Source organism: Salvelinus sp. IW2-2015, linkage group LG5 (assembly GCF_002910315.2).
Source record: "Salvelinus sp. IW2-2015 linkage group LG5, ASM291031v2, whole genome shotgun sequence".
Taxonomy (NCBI): domain Eukaryota; kingdom Metazoa; phylum Chordata; class Actinopteri; order Salmoniformes; family Salmonidae; genus Salvelinus; species Salvelinus sp. IW2-2015.
The window spans coordinates 34,109,055-34,124,327 of record NC_036844.1 but is presented as its reverse complement, the minus strand read 5'-3'; the positions used below and the strand labels follow the sequence as shown (position 1 = coordinate 34,124,327).

At 43.4% G+C, this 15,273-nt stretch overlaps 1 long non-coding RNA gene and 1 pseudogene across 1 annotated transcript in view; both read left to right on the top strand.

Moving 5' to 3' along the window:
• Nucleotides 1-15,273, top strand: part of LOC111964407 (bifunctional heparan sulfate N-deacetylase/N-sulfotransferase 1-like) — a 150,083-nt pseudogene that overhangs the window by 78,687 nt on the left and 56,123 nt on the right.
• The window catches only part of LOC139027788 (uncharacterized), a 331,562-nt gene continuing 320,558 nt past the window's right edge, over nucleotides 4,270-15,273 (top strand). The window contains exon 1 of the long non-coding RNA XR_011479955.1: nucleotides 4,270-4,307. This is a non-coding gene — a long non-coding RNA (uncharacterized lncRNA). The remainder of the gene's footprint in view (nucleotides 4,308-15,273) is intronic.

Below are 15,273 nucleotides of genomic sequence, written 5' to 3'. Positions count from 1 at the left end.
ACCAACTTTTCACTTTTTCCTTTCTCTAATTTTTTTTTAAGAAACTTGGCAGTTTAAAGACAGCTTGATTGCATGTAGGGCCTACTGCAATAAGGCAACACATGAACAGCTGGAACAGGAAACATCGGTGTCCTCCACATCTGGTGTTTGAAGAGGTATTTCATATTGTGTCTGTATTCCTCTGAGCTTTAACATAAAATGCTGCTCCTCCATCTTACTTCCACCAAACCCCGTGAGCCAACCCATTCCTCTGTTTCAATTGACTAGCTCCACCCTGACTTCTTTTTAGGTGGGGTTTGGGAAGGCCATGAAAACCTGCATTAGTCTCAGTCTGCTAACCCCTCATGCCTGAGCAAGGACCGGATTCTCAGGCAGTCATCATCTGCTCCAAACAATGTCTGTCATTGTGAATGTGAAATGGCACCGAGCCCATGGGGTTAGGCCTGGATACACTCTGTGAATCTAAAGTTGGGGCTGCCTGAGTCTGAGAGAAAGCAGTCCTGCAAGGCTAGCCACCCAGGGCCGGCAGCCAGGGTTCGTCTTGTAGCCCAAGCCCCTGGTGCAGTTACCCACGGTGCTCATTACAGGAAAGGTTCTGGTGTTTATGGGCCTACGCGCCAATCAGTGGCTCACTAATATTCCCAGCTGTTGAGGCACTCCTTTTTTCTTCAGTAGCTGTTCTCCTCTGTCCAAATGTGCTTTGAAAAGGCAAAGAAAGAAACATATTGAAGTAGTGACAGATGAAGAGGGTAGTCGATAGGTTTCCTCACATACCGGAGGCTATGATTACATAATGGAATTAAAATAGGGCTATATTTGAATATGATTTCTTGTCCACATTTTGATAGCCACATTAAAGACTATATTCCTTGTTTGTTGAACATGAATCGACTAGGTGATGCTTAATGGTTCAGCTTGTAGCACTTTTTTTTTTGAAAGGACTTTTCCCTGTACTGTATGTTGCTGGGTCAGCGGGCTAGGAGCATATTGCTGTCTCTCGAGGTAGGAACACTTGATGCATAAAGTACAGTGCCTTCAGAAAGTGCACATATCCCTTGACGTATACCACATTTAGTTGTGTTAGCCTGGATTCAAAATGGATTCAATTGATTGTCATTATGGGTTAGAGTGCGGAAAAACAAAGTAAAACATGTTTAGAAATGTTTTCTAATTTATAAAAAAAATGAAATACATTTTTACATAACTATTCACACCCCTGAGTCAATACTTTGTAGAAGCACCTTTGCCGGTGATTACAGCTTTGCACATCTGGATTTGGGGATTTTCTTCCTTGCAGATTTTCTCAGTCGCTTAGATGGAGAATGGCGGTGAACAGCAATCTTCAAGTTTTTCTGGAATTCCAGTCTGGGCTTTGGCTGGGCCCCTCAAGGACTTTCACATTCTTGTTCTGAAGCCATACCAGCATTGCTTTGACTATGTTTGGGGTCATTGTCCTGTTGGAACATAAGTCTTCACCCCAGTCTAAGGTCGTTTGTACTATGAAGCAGGTTCTCAAGGATTTGCCTGTATTTGACTATATTCATTGTTCCCTCTTTCCTTACCAGTCTCAAAGTCCCTGCTGCTGAAAAGCATCCCCATAGCATGATGCTGCCATCATCATGCTTCACGGTAGGGTTGGTGTTAGACTGGTGATGAGCTGTGTCTGGTGTGCTGTCACGTGCCCTTTCAGCTAACTTCTGGTGTGCTGTCACGTCCCCTTTCAGCTAACTCCTGGTGTGCTGTCACATGCCTTTTTCTTAGGAGTGGCTTAAGTCTGGCCACTCCCATAAAGCCCAGATTGGTGAAGTGCTGTAGAGACTGGCAGGTTCTCCCATCTCAGCCAAAGAACTCTGTAGTTCTGTCAGAGTGGTCGTTGGGTTCTTGGTTACCTCCCTGAGGTCCTTCTTGCCCGGTTGCTCAGTTTGGTCGGATGGCCAGCTCTAGGCAGAGTGGTTAGTTCCAATTTTTATTTTATTTTTTCTCTCCCAATGATGGAGACTACTGTGCTCTTGGAAACTTTCAACAATCTAGAAATAGTTTTATACCCTTCCCCAGATATATGCCTCATCACAATTCTATCTCAGAGGTCTACGGACAATTCCTTGGTATAGTTTTTGCTCTGACATGCACTGTCAACTGTGGGATCTTTATATAGACAGGTGTGTTCATTTCTAAATCATATCCAAGCACTTGAATTGGCCACAGGTCGTCACCAATCAAGTTGTGAAATCTCAAGGATGATCAAAGGAAATTGTATGCACAGGTCAATGTCGAGTGTTATAGCAAATGTGTGTGAATACTTATCTTAATGAGTTTTTAAAAATACTTTTCCTAACATTTCTAAAAACATGTTTTCACTTTGTCATTATGGGGTATTGTGTGTAGATGAGTGAAGAAATATATGTTTGATCAATTCTGAATTCCCGGCTTTAACAACAACATGTGGAATAAGTCAAGGGGCATCAATACTTTCTGAAGCCACTGTATGTGATGCCCTGAGAGCAGGACGTGTGATGACGCTCATCCTAAAAAAATGGGAGTTTGTGTTTGTTCCCAGATGCCCACAGCTCCTTTTCACACGTCTGTCAGTCCCCTGACTGCGACAAAATAGTGGGACTGTCTGGCATGGGAGTTGGTGACGTATTCTTAAATGTCAAGGTCCTCAATTTCCCACTTTTTTTTCAGTCCTGGACTGGTATTTCTTCTTACTTGTATTTTATACCACCTCTGCATGTTTGGTGTGTCATTGCAGAGGCTTTTGAAACCTGTGACACAAAAGCAATTTGTTAGTGTGGTGAAGTGAGCAGTGTGTGTTGGTGACCCAGACAGCCAGTCTCTACTCGAACCCATTAATGTTGCTCAGGCTGTTTTTAGTTAAACTTTCATTTTTCTCGAAGTTGGGATCGACTTTCTTCACTTCAGACAGACACACACACACACACACACACACACACAAGAATCAAATACCAGCCAGGAATACAACTTTTTTTTTCTCCCTCCATTCTTTTTTTTTTGTCTGCTACATTGAACAAAAAAATAATCCTCAAATCCTTTGGCACTGTTGTCTTGTAAGACTATGTGCCTTCATCTCAGCCTGGTATTCAGTTCCTCAGATGAGACACATGATGTCAGGGAAAAGCTGGGTTTTTGTTGATCTGGAAGAGCGGTGAATACAATCTGTTCTTTTGTCAGCTATTTGCCAGAGGCTGCTCCGACTCGTCACTTATCTCCACTGTCATAGAAGAAGACAGATATTCAAACGTTAACTTGAAAAAACGTAAAAAGTATATCTTTATTGTCCCAATTGAGAAATGTTGTTCAGTCAGGGTTCAACAATAAAAGCAAACGGTGTCAGCCGTACAACAGATAATGAGATTGGTTACGATCTTAAAACTTCTTGAGAATACAGGGGGTGCTATTTGCCATTAGCATAATTTGCTCTACAGATTAAACTGCCTCTTATTCAATTATTGCTCTTACTATATGCATATAAATAATACCATTGGAAAGAAAACAATCTCTAGTTTCTAAAACCGTTTCAATTTTGTCTCTGAGTGATACCTTTTGCACACATTGTATATAGATTCTCTTTTTTCTACCATGTTATTGACTTGTTTATTGTTTACTCCATGTGTAACTCTGTGTTGTCTGTTCACACTGCTATGCTTTATCTTGGCCAGGTCGCAGTTGCAAATGAGAACTTGTTCTCAACTAGCCTACCTGGTTAAATAAAGGTGAAATAAAAAATAAAAATAAAATAAATACAGAAGTCATTTGACAGCACTTTCCCTGACCAAGAAGAAAAAAGCAAGATGTGTTATGCCAGCTTCAACGCTCTGCCTATATATGGTCGTGCCCCCTATGACCCGAAACACACCTCATTGGCCTTCCTCTGGGTGACAAGAGGACGTCAGAGGAAAAATATCTTGTTTATCTGGGACTGACGTGAAATGAGAGCTAATTCTTTGGCGTGACCGACAACTTCCGGTTCTCTATATCGTGCGACTTGGAGCTGGGATTGTCTTCTGTTGTACGGCCATTATTATCTCCGTCTCGAAGTTTGTTTGATACATGTGACCAGATCATCGTAATGTATGTTTTTTCAATATAGTTTAATCAGATTATTTGAATTTTTTCGGGAGTTTTGCGGTGTTCCGTTGTCTGATTTTATTATCGTTTGAGAAATCCGTGCCACTCGACCAGTACCTGTGCTAAATGGAGTGGGAAAGGAACCATTCTGAACGCAACCAACGACTCATCTTGACAAAGGACACTTTGATCAACATTCTGATGAAAGATCAGCCATAGTAMGACCCAATTTACGATGTTATATCATATCTGTTGTGCATGTGAACTGGMCGTGGGCGCCYAGCCGAATCTGCCTGGTATAGCTATGCTAATTTAGCGCTACATTTTGTTTTCGTTATAAAACATTTAATAAATCWGAAATATTGTTTGGATTCACCAGATGTTGGGCTTTCAATATCTGTACGCTGTGTATTTTTCTGAAATGTTTTAAGATGAGTAATTMGTTATATGACGTTGGTCTCTGTAATTGTTCTGGCTGGGTCAGCACTATTTCAGATTGCAGCTGCAATGTAGAACTGTGATTTATACCTGAAAAATGCACATTTTTCAAAATAAAAACTATGCTATACCATAAATATGTTATCAGACTGTCATCTTATGAAGTTGTTTCTTGGTTAGTGGCTATATATATTTTTATTTAGTCGAATTAGTGATAGCTACTGACGCAGGAAAAAACTGTTGGGAGTAAAAAAATCGTGTCCTTTGCTAACGTGGTTAGCTAATAGATTTACATATTGTGTCTTCCCTGTAAAACATTTAAAAAATCTGAAATGGTGGCTTTATTCACAAGACCTGTATCTTTCATCTGGTGTCTTGGACTTGTGATTTAATGATATTTAGATGCTACAAGTTACTTGTGACGCTATGCTAGCTATGCTACTCAGTGGGGGGGTGGTGGGGGGTGCTCCCGGATCAGGGTTGGTGACTCGTTAGAGGTTAAAATCAATAAAAAAAAGAGGTCATTGTGCAAAAGTGCAGCAATAAACATTTCATTTCATGTGCAGATTCAGAAAGCCTATGGGATAAAATAGTTCTTCCATCTGTTGCTCTTGAGTTTGGGAAGTCTAACACGATGGACCTGACTGGAGGATTTCAACATCGTCAAGAAGGGGACAGCCTTGGATACGGTTAGCTCTCCTAACCACTTGCTTCCTGAATGTTTCTGAGAGCTGTGCCTGTTGCACCCAGTTGAGCTTGCTGTGGCCACCTTTACCACCCTGTCTTGCCTGTTTTTGTTGCCAACATTAAACCAGGCCACCATCAAAAACATCAACACGGATTTAATAAAACTCTTGTTTTAGCTAGCTAATCTTGTGTAGCCCAGCCCTGTCCTACAGACAGTAGAATCATACTGTCTATGACCCAGCAGCTTTAGTGCTTCATGTTTATTGGGTGTTTCCCCTCTTTCACTTGACAAATGCATTGCCATCTGAATTATACTGGGTTTTCATAATCCTTTACACATTTAAAAGGGTGGGCTAAATACCCTGTGGATGAATAGCAGAGCCCCTGTGGTGACAGGTCTTCACCTCCCTCTCACTGCCACAATGGGAGCCAAGTGACGGGTATTGTGGTTGAAGCTCAGACTCTGGGTGTGGGGACTGGGGAGGGGGCCGGGAGTGGGGTTAAGGACTCAAATGCCTGCACGTCATCCTTGCAACCCCTTATGGAATTTTTCTTTCTTGCTTCCTAAAGCTAGCCCCCACGGCCCGCCTCAAAAATTCCTGATGGGGGAAATTGGATCACGCTAAGGGCTCACACACCAATAGTTTTTGCTGGCCAAGAATACTTAGCACCTCAATGAAATTTGAAAGCCAAGTGCACACTGATTTTACATGTAGAAACACATTAAAAACGTCAGCAGCCAGAGGTCTACAGCTGGTGGTCCCTAAAACACAACGCGCTGAACTATAGTCAGACGAACGCTAGATCCCCATTCGTTGCGATATGTGCAAGCCTTAACGGACTAGAACATGAACAGCTGTGTCTCACCAAAGGGAGGGCGACTGGTGTCTTTCACATGCTCTGCTCCCAACACCCTTTTGAAGTGATAAAATTGCTTTCTCCCTGCCCCCCCCCCTCCCCTCCATTGCCTGTTATCATCTTTATAAATGTACTTTTGTGCTGTTGCTTTGCTTTGGTATTCATGCATTTTGTTTTTTATCCCCATACCCCTGCAAGGCTTTGATAATTTTTTCCACTCTCTTTACATATATGCCCGTATATTAATGGCTCTGTGGTGCCTGACTGGATCCAGTCCCAGGCACGCTGGATCTTGTCACCCTGTCACTTCAGCCATTTCCCACAGTTGAACAAGCTCTCGTTTTTTTAGCTTTATCCTCTGAAAATTGGTGCTTTGTAGAAGACAAAAAAAACAAGGTGCTGGCATTCTAACCAGCAGCAGACTTTCCAAATCAGGTCCAATCAATTTAAGTTATCTCCGTTGGACTCCAATCAAGTTGTAGAAACATCTCAAGGATGACCAATGAAAACAGGATGCACCTGAGCTCTGTTTCAAGTCTCATGGCAAAGGGTCTGAATACTTGTGTAAAAATAGTATTTAAAAATAATTATACATTTGCAAAAAAATTATTAAACCTGTTCGCTTTGTAATTATGGGGTATTGTGTGTAGATTGCAGAGTATATATATATATATATTTTTTTAAATTAGAATAAGGCTGTAATGAAACAAAATGTGGGAAAAGTCAAGGGGTCTGGAAAACTTTCCGAAAGCACTCTGTGTATATCTGGAACACTGAATAGTCCTTTTCTAATCTCTTATTAAGCTTTTGCTGAAAAGATGACTGCATTTATGATGAGATAATTGCATGTCTTCACTATTATTCTACTATACTATATACAGTTGAAGTCAGAAGTTTACATGCACTTCGATTGGAGTCATTAAAACTCTTTTTTAAACCACTCCACAAATTTCTTGTTAACAAACTATAGTTTTGGCAAGTCGGTTAGGACATCTAATTTGTGCATGACACAAGAAATTTGTAACAATTGTTTACAGACAGATTATTTCACTTATAATTCACTGTATCACAATTCCAGTGGGTCAGAAGTTTACATATACTAAGTTAACTGTGCCTTTAAACAGCTTGGAAAATTCCAGAAAATGATGTCATGGCTTTAGAACCTTCTGAAAGACTAATTGACATAATTTGAGTCAATTGGAGGTGTACCTGTGGATGTATTTCAAGGCCAACCTTCAAACTCAGTGCCTCTTGGCTGATTTCTTTTGATTTTCCCATGATGTCAAATAAAGACCTAAAACAAAAATGGCAGACCTCCACAAGTCGGGTTCATCCTTGGGAGCAATTTCCATACGCCTGAAGGTACCACGGTCATCTGTACAAACAATAGTACGCAAGTATAAACACCATGGGACCATGCAGCCGCCATGGACGCGTTCTGTCTCCTAGAGATGAACGTACTTTGGTGTGAACTGCAAATCAATCCCAGAACAACAGCAAAGGACCTTGTGAAGATGCTGGAGGAAACCGGTACAAAAGTATCTATACCCACAGTAAAACGAGTCCTATATCGACATAACCTGAAAGGCCGCTCAGCAAGGAAGAAGCCACTTTTCCAAAACCGCCATAAAATAGCCAGACTACGGTTTGCAACTGCACATGGGGACAAATATTGTACTTTTTGGAGAAATGTGCTCTGTTCTGATGAAACAAAAATAGAACTGTTTGGCCATAATGACCATTGTTATGTTTGGAGGAAAAAGGTGGAGGCTTGCAAGCTGAACACCATCCCAACCGTGAAGCACGGGGGTGGCAAAATCATGTTGTGGGGGTGCTTTGCTGCAGGAGGGTCTGGTGCACTTCACAAAATAGATGGCATCATGAGGCAGGAAAATGATGTGGATATATTTAAGCAACATCTCAAGACATCAGTCAGGAAGTTAAAGCTTGGTCGCAAATGGGTCTTCCAAATGGACAATGACCCCAAGCATACTTCCAAAGTTGTGGCAAAATGGCTTAAACAGCTGCAGACTTAATGTTCCTGTGTAGTCATCTTCGAGAGAGTTTCTAAACATGTTGTACCTTTCAGCTCACGCTGTCGGTCACACTGGTTCAATGTAGAGCTAGAACCATTTATCCGCCCGTAGCAACCCGGAAATGTACTGGTCTCCAGAGATTTTAATTCCTACCATTTCATTGTGCACCACGGTCCATATTTTTCTGGTCTCTTAGAGTCTAACCCTTCGTGGCGTCCGGTTCAACACCGTCCGCCTGCTTGGCCTATGTTAATTCTTCACGAGGGGTTTTATGCACCCTGGCAGAAGGTGCGTTCAGTGACATGTCTGTGCTCAGGTGGGTGTGGTCACTGACTGGTTAGACTTTATATGAAAAACAATTATCTCATTTAGAAGGCTAGCATCACATTACATCTTCTCACAAGTAGTTTCATATTTAATTATTTAATTTCCATAACATTTAGATGTATACATCCCAGTTATCAGATTCACATTTGTAGAGGTACAGGTATTTAGTTATACCATCCTTCATGATATCACAAAACAACTACTGTTGGACATGGTTATTCTTTAAATACCCACGGACCATTCCCGATGTTTGGATTACAGAAATATTGTTTCATTATCCAGCCTTTTGGTGTTGTAGTTTTGGCGGGAGGAATCTCCTTTCCCCTCCATCCTGCAAAGCCCAAAGGCAGAGTTTCTACAAGGTATTTACGACCGTCATAAAACGGCCAACGTCACCCCTCCTCCCCCTCTGCGGGGGAGAGAGGATGCTGTAGACCGGACCCACTGTAATCTGATCCTTCAGATCTTCACAGGATTGTCATGACAATGTTTTTAGAAATGTTAGAAAATGTATTGAAAATGTAATACAGAAACCTAATTTACATAAGTATTCACACCCCTTTGCTATGACACTCCAAATTAAGCTCAGGTGCATCCAATTTCCTTGATCATCCTTGATGTCACTACAAATTGATTGGAGTCCACCTGTGGCCAATTCAATTGTTTGGACGTGAATTCGAAAGAAAGGTCCCACAGCTGACCGTGCAGGAACTGTACCGTGTAGTTCAAGGAACTGTCCGTAGATCTCCGAGGTAGAATTGTGATGAGGCATATACACTGCATTTATATGAACTGTAACTCAGTAAAATCATTGAAATTGTTGCATGTTGTGTTTTTAAAATATTTTTGTAAAGTAGAGATCAGAAGCCTTGCAATTAGCAGATATATGTAAAACAGTCTGAAGGTACACTACAAACGTTTGTGGACACCTGCTTCCAAACTCATGTTCATTAATATGAAGTTCGTCCCCCTTTGCTGCTATAAACAGCCTTTACTCTTCTGGGAAGGCTTTCCACTAGATGTTGGACTTGCTTCCATTCAGCCACCAGCATTAGGGAGGTCGGGCACTGATGTTGGGAGATGAAGCCTGGCTCGCAATCTGCGTTCAAATTCAATGGGGTTGAGGTCAGGGCTCTGTGCAGGCCAGAGAAGTTCGTTCACAACGATCTCGACAAACCATTTCTGTATGGATGCAAGATTGTTTTACTCATGCGGACAGGTATATGTTCCGGGTTGCCTCTGAGAATAACATTGACATATACACTGACACGGGGACTGAGTTCATCAGGAAGTGTATAGGGAATGTTTTTTCCCTATAATACAAACAGTGCAGTTATGCCCTCCATAAGGCAATCAAACAGGCATAACGGTACAGAGACAAAGTGGAGTCGCAACTCAACAGCTCAGACACACAATGTATGTGTTAGGGACCCCAGACAATCACAGACTACAAAGGGAAACCAGCCACGTCGTGACCACAGACGTCTTGCCATAACATTTAGACAAGCTAAACACCACCGTAGTCCGTTTTGAGGATAACACAGTTCCACAGACGGGGGCTACTCCCAAGGACTGTGGGCTCACGTTCTTAGTGGCCGATGTAAGTAAGACATTTAAGCGTGTTAACCCTCACAAGGCTGCCGGCCCAGACGGTGGCCTGAGGGGGGAGGTTTATGACCCCCATAAATACCTTTCCTCTTTTTCCTCTCTCTACTGTACCGATGTGACTTGAAAATCCCTTTGTTAACATTGAGAGAGTCTGGGAACATCAAAGGGTGGGGGAACGGAACCATGTTTCTGTAATCCAACCAGCTGAAAATATGCCTTGGTACTAAATGAATATGATGCCAGATCAGTTGGCGTCTGAGACATTATTACTGATGATAGGACGACAAACTGTATCTTGGAAAGTCTGCACATTCTAGTTATCAGATTCACATGGAATTGTTGTGCAATTTAAATGTTTAAATATGAAACTATTTGTGAAAAGATTAAATGTAATTTTAGCTTCCAAATGAGGGAATTGGGTTTTCATGAGTGAACTATGCTCAACTCAGTGGCCCTGCCCATGTGAAGAGACATTGGTTATAAATTATGAATCACGCCCTTCTCTCCCCTACTATATAAACCCTGTTATGAAAATGTAACTTCCTGTTCCGAGGACGTTAGGGCGATGGTCCTACGTTAAAAGGGCTCAGATAATAACCTGTTCCAAGGACGTGTGGTTGAAAGGACAAAAGACCACCTATAGAACTAAGTCAACCTTAGGTTCTCTAACGAAATTAGCATCGAATTTCAATGTGAAGGTGACGACCTACATGCCGGAAGGATGAATTTCGACTATACCAGCCAGAATATAGCATGGCAACATGGTATGAACTTTGAACTCTTATTCACTAAAGAAGTGATAATTCCTAGCCGTCGCGTTAGCGCAGCAACTGTAGACGTGGGCTAGGAGAGGACGGACAGAGTATCTGTCTACCACAAGACGACGGTACTACCAAGTATCCATTCTACCATCAGACATTCTTCTAAGGACAACCCGGCATCCCATCTACAACCAACCGATCAAAGCGCAGCTCAGATTAAATATTTATTGCATTTTCCTTTTCCAAATGGGCGGTTATTTAGAATGCATAAGATTCTGTATTTACGATAGAGTAGCTGCCTACGGCCCGATAGACGTAGCTTCTCCCTTTGTTCCTCAGTCTTCCCGCTCTTTCATTCAAACCCAACCCCTTTCCTTTGTATAACCAGTCGTCATGTCGACTCCGTCCACCAGGAACATTTTCTTTGACATCATTTGTAATCAATGTATGATCCATTCTGTGTAGATGTAATTCTGTGTGATTATTTAGTAAATAAATAATTAAACCACATTTTGTATTGCTGATTCAACTTGTTAGCCAGCGTTCGTGAAGATAACCAAGAATTTACAACTTTCAGATGAGACTAAATAAGTTGACGATTAAATATTGATGTAAAAGATGACTCGGTCTTTAAGAGTTTATTCGGAAGATAACAGCTCTATAAACATTCTTTCTTGGTGCCCCAACTGTCTAGTTAATTACATTCACCTGATTAGCTTAATCAGGTAATATGAATTACAGAGAAATGATTTTATAGAATAGCATGTCATATCACTTAATCCAGCATAGCCAAAGACACGACAACGGCATCCCTAGCCACGTCCTCAGAGCATGCGCAGACCAGCTGGCTGGAGAGTTTACGGACATATTCAATCTCTCCCTATTGTTTCAAGATGTCCACCATTTGTTGCTGTACCCAAGAAAGCAAAGGTAACTGAACTAAATGAAGCTCAATCATCAAGTTTGCAGACGACACAACAGTAGTAGGCCTTATTACCAACAATGTCAAGACCGTCTACAGGGAGGAGGTGAGGGCCATGGCGGAGTGGTGCCAGGAAAATAACCTCTCAACAAAACAAAGGAGCTGATTGTGGACTTCAGGACACAGCAGAGGGAGCATGTCCACATCCACATTGATGGGGCCATCACATCACTGACAATTTGAAATGGTCCACCCATGCAGACAGTGTGGTGAAGGCACAACAGCGCCTCTTCAACCTCAGGAGGCTGAAGAAATTTGGCTTGGCCCCTAACCCTTACAAACTTTTACAGATGCACCGTTGAGAGCATCCTGTCGGGCTGTATCACCGCCTGGTACGGCAGGGCTCTCCAGAGAATGGTGCGGTCTGCCCAACGCATCACCGGGGGCACACTGCCTGCCCTCCAGGACACCTACAGCACCCGATGTCACAGGAAGGCCAAAAAGACCATGAAGGACATCAACCACCCGAGCCACGGCTGTTCACCCCGCTATCATCCAGAAGGCGAGGTCAGTACAGGTGCATCAAAGCTGGGACCGAGAGACAGAAGCTGTTTTTAAAGCCATCAGTTTTAAGTAGCCGTCACTAGGCCTCCACCCAGTACCCTGCCCTGAACTTAATCACTAGCCGGCTACCTTAGAGGCTGCTGCCCTATTTACATAGTCATGGAATCACTGGTCAGTTTAATAATGGACAATGGTCACTTTAATAACGTTTACATATTGTTTTACTCATTTCATATGTATATACTGTATTCTAGTCAATGCTACACTATTCAACTATTGCTGTATATATACGATTCTATCCTACAGATGTACTAAATATTATATCCACATACCGTCCATAATGTCAATACATCCCATAACATACAGTGCATTTGGAAAGTATTCAGACCCCCTGGACCTTTCCACATTTTTGTTACGTAAACCCCCCCCCCCCCCCACATCTACACACAATATCCCATAATGACAAAGCAAAAACAGGTTTTTAGAAACAAACAAAAACCGGAAATATCACATTTACGTAAGTTATCAAACCCTTTACTGAGTACTTTGCTGAAGCACTTTTGGCAGTGATTACATCCTCCAGTCTTCTTGGGTATGACGCTACAAGCTTGGCACACCTGTATTTGGGAGTTTCTTCCATTATCTTCTCTGCAGATCCTCACCTGTATATCTCTGTGTAAATTTGGAACAATGTACAGTCCTGTTCTTAATCTCTGTGTATATCTGGAACACTGAACAGTCCTGTTCTAATCTCTGAATATTTGTCTTTGTCCTCCAGGTCTCCTGGAGAATGCTTTGGGATGACCTGCTGGAAGAGCAGCACCTTGCTGGACTACCCGTGTGACCCCAGAGAACCATCTTCCGTTCACCACCCTTTGTCCTTCTGCAAGTCCTGTAGAGAGCCACAGGATTTAGAGCGTAAGCGGTGTCGGGGGGTGGGGAGGGCAGGGGGCTGGTGGATGGGTTAAAGGCACACATCCCTGTCTGCCAGAGAGCCACCCACCCACACTGATGGTGTCCCCTGCCTATGTTGCTCCCACCACCCCTCGGCAATGGTGACATGAGTACGTGATGGGGAGGAGCCTATATTGTATTTTTGAAGAAGAATCTCTACCACCTCCAAAACTACCGTTACATTCTGGTTGTTTTCGCCGTGCACTCTGGGACTGAGTCTGTGCGGGGTGATGTTGCTGCCGACATGCGGTCGCCTCCGGCGGCTCTTCCGTCAGTCTTCACTCCTTCACTCTCCAGACCAGCCTGCTGCTCCTCTTCCTCTTCTGCATGGTGAGCGTCCTGGTCTCTGCCTACTTCCTCTACGGAGTCAAGCGGGAGCTGGAGCCGGCGGCGGGGGGCATGGGAGGCCCGGAGGAGGGCACTGCTGACTGGGATGACCGCCGTGCCGCCACACCCTCCACCTCCTCCCGGGCGCTCCCTCCACGCACGGCCAGGCCCTCAGATGCGTTGCGCACTGACCCTGTGGTGCTGGTGTTTGTGGAGAGCCTATACTCCCAGCTGGGACAGGACATTGTGGCCATCCTGGAGTCTGGCCGCTTCCTCTACCGAACCGAGATGGCCCCGGGAAAGGGGGACATGCCAACCTTGACAGACAAGGACCGAGGCCGTTTCACGCTGGTCATCTACGAGAACATCCTGAAGTACGTCAACCTGGACGCTTGGAACAGAGACCTGCTGGACAAGTACTGTGTGGAGTATGGAGTGGGTATCATAGGCTTCTTTAAGGTTAGTATGCAGTGGGTTTTATATGCTTCTTTTAAGATGAGAGCCAGTCACTGATTTCAGCCCAGGACACCGATCCCGTATTGTTATCTTTAATCAGCTGTGTAAACAGTAGAAACAATAGTAAAATAAAGATGCCTGTGAAGCTTTAGAAATTACTAATTTGAATACTAGGGGCACTTGTACTGATTGTGTCCGTCAGATGTTGTTGTAACCTTCATTTAACTAGGCAAGTCAGTTAAGAAAAAAATCGTATTTACATTGACGGCCTACCGGGGAACAGTGGGTTAACTGCCTTGTTCAGGGGCAGAAAGGCCGATTTTTATCTTGTCAGCTCGGGGATTCGATCCAGCAACCTTTCGGTTACTGGCCCAACGCGCTAACCACTAGGCTACCTGCCGCCCCAAATATTTTTGTGTTTAAACACCTCTTCATCATCGTGAATTAGACTCATCAGTTCCCTTCACCCTGACTCTGCACTTGACCCTCTGTCTGCAATAGGCTGCAATCACCACATAGACTAGAAGAAGTCCTGACCTAAGCACTAAATATCCTTTCCCACTCTGGGATATGCAGGTCAGGATTAGAGAAAATAGACACCTAGATTGGTTTCTGTAAGCACATAGTCAAATGACTAGAAAAATAGTATTTTTTCCCCCTAATGTGTACCTCCCTGAATCCGAGGGGGAATTCTGTGGTTTGCGATAAAAGTTTTGAATGAAATATGTGCTCGTTAATTTTTAAATGAGTCCCGGCTGCTTAAAAGGCGGGCAGGTTCCGCCTTGGTGTCATCTACCTCCAAGAGCAGCGAGTACAGTATAATACACACACACACACAGAGGTTTGTATACAGAGTCTGTGCCTGTGGTTGTTTGCCATGCTGTGGCTGGCTGCTACCCTGCTGTTTCTCTAGTACGGTGGTGCTGTCATGGCTCATAGCTCAGCTGATAATGGTCCCGCTGGAACATGGTTCAGCAAATTCACCAGGAGTGGGAGTGGGACTCCGCTGCTTGGCTGCTATAGTACGTCCGCCTGCCTAATTCTCTTTGGTTGAGTCTGAAGTGAACACCCACCTGTTAGAACCACTACACTGGGACCAAGTGGCCTCGCCCAGCCTGCCTGGTCCCAGAGCACTCAAGCAGGGCTACCGCAACTACAGGTTAGATCCCGGCACTAGAGCAGGGCTGTTATAACTACAGGTTAGATCCCGGCACTAGAGCAGGGCTGTTATAACTACAGGTTAGAT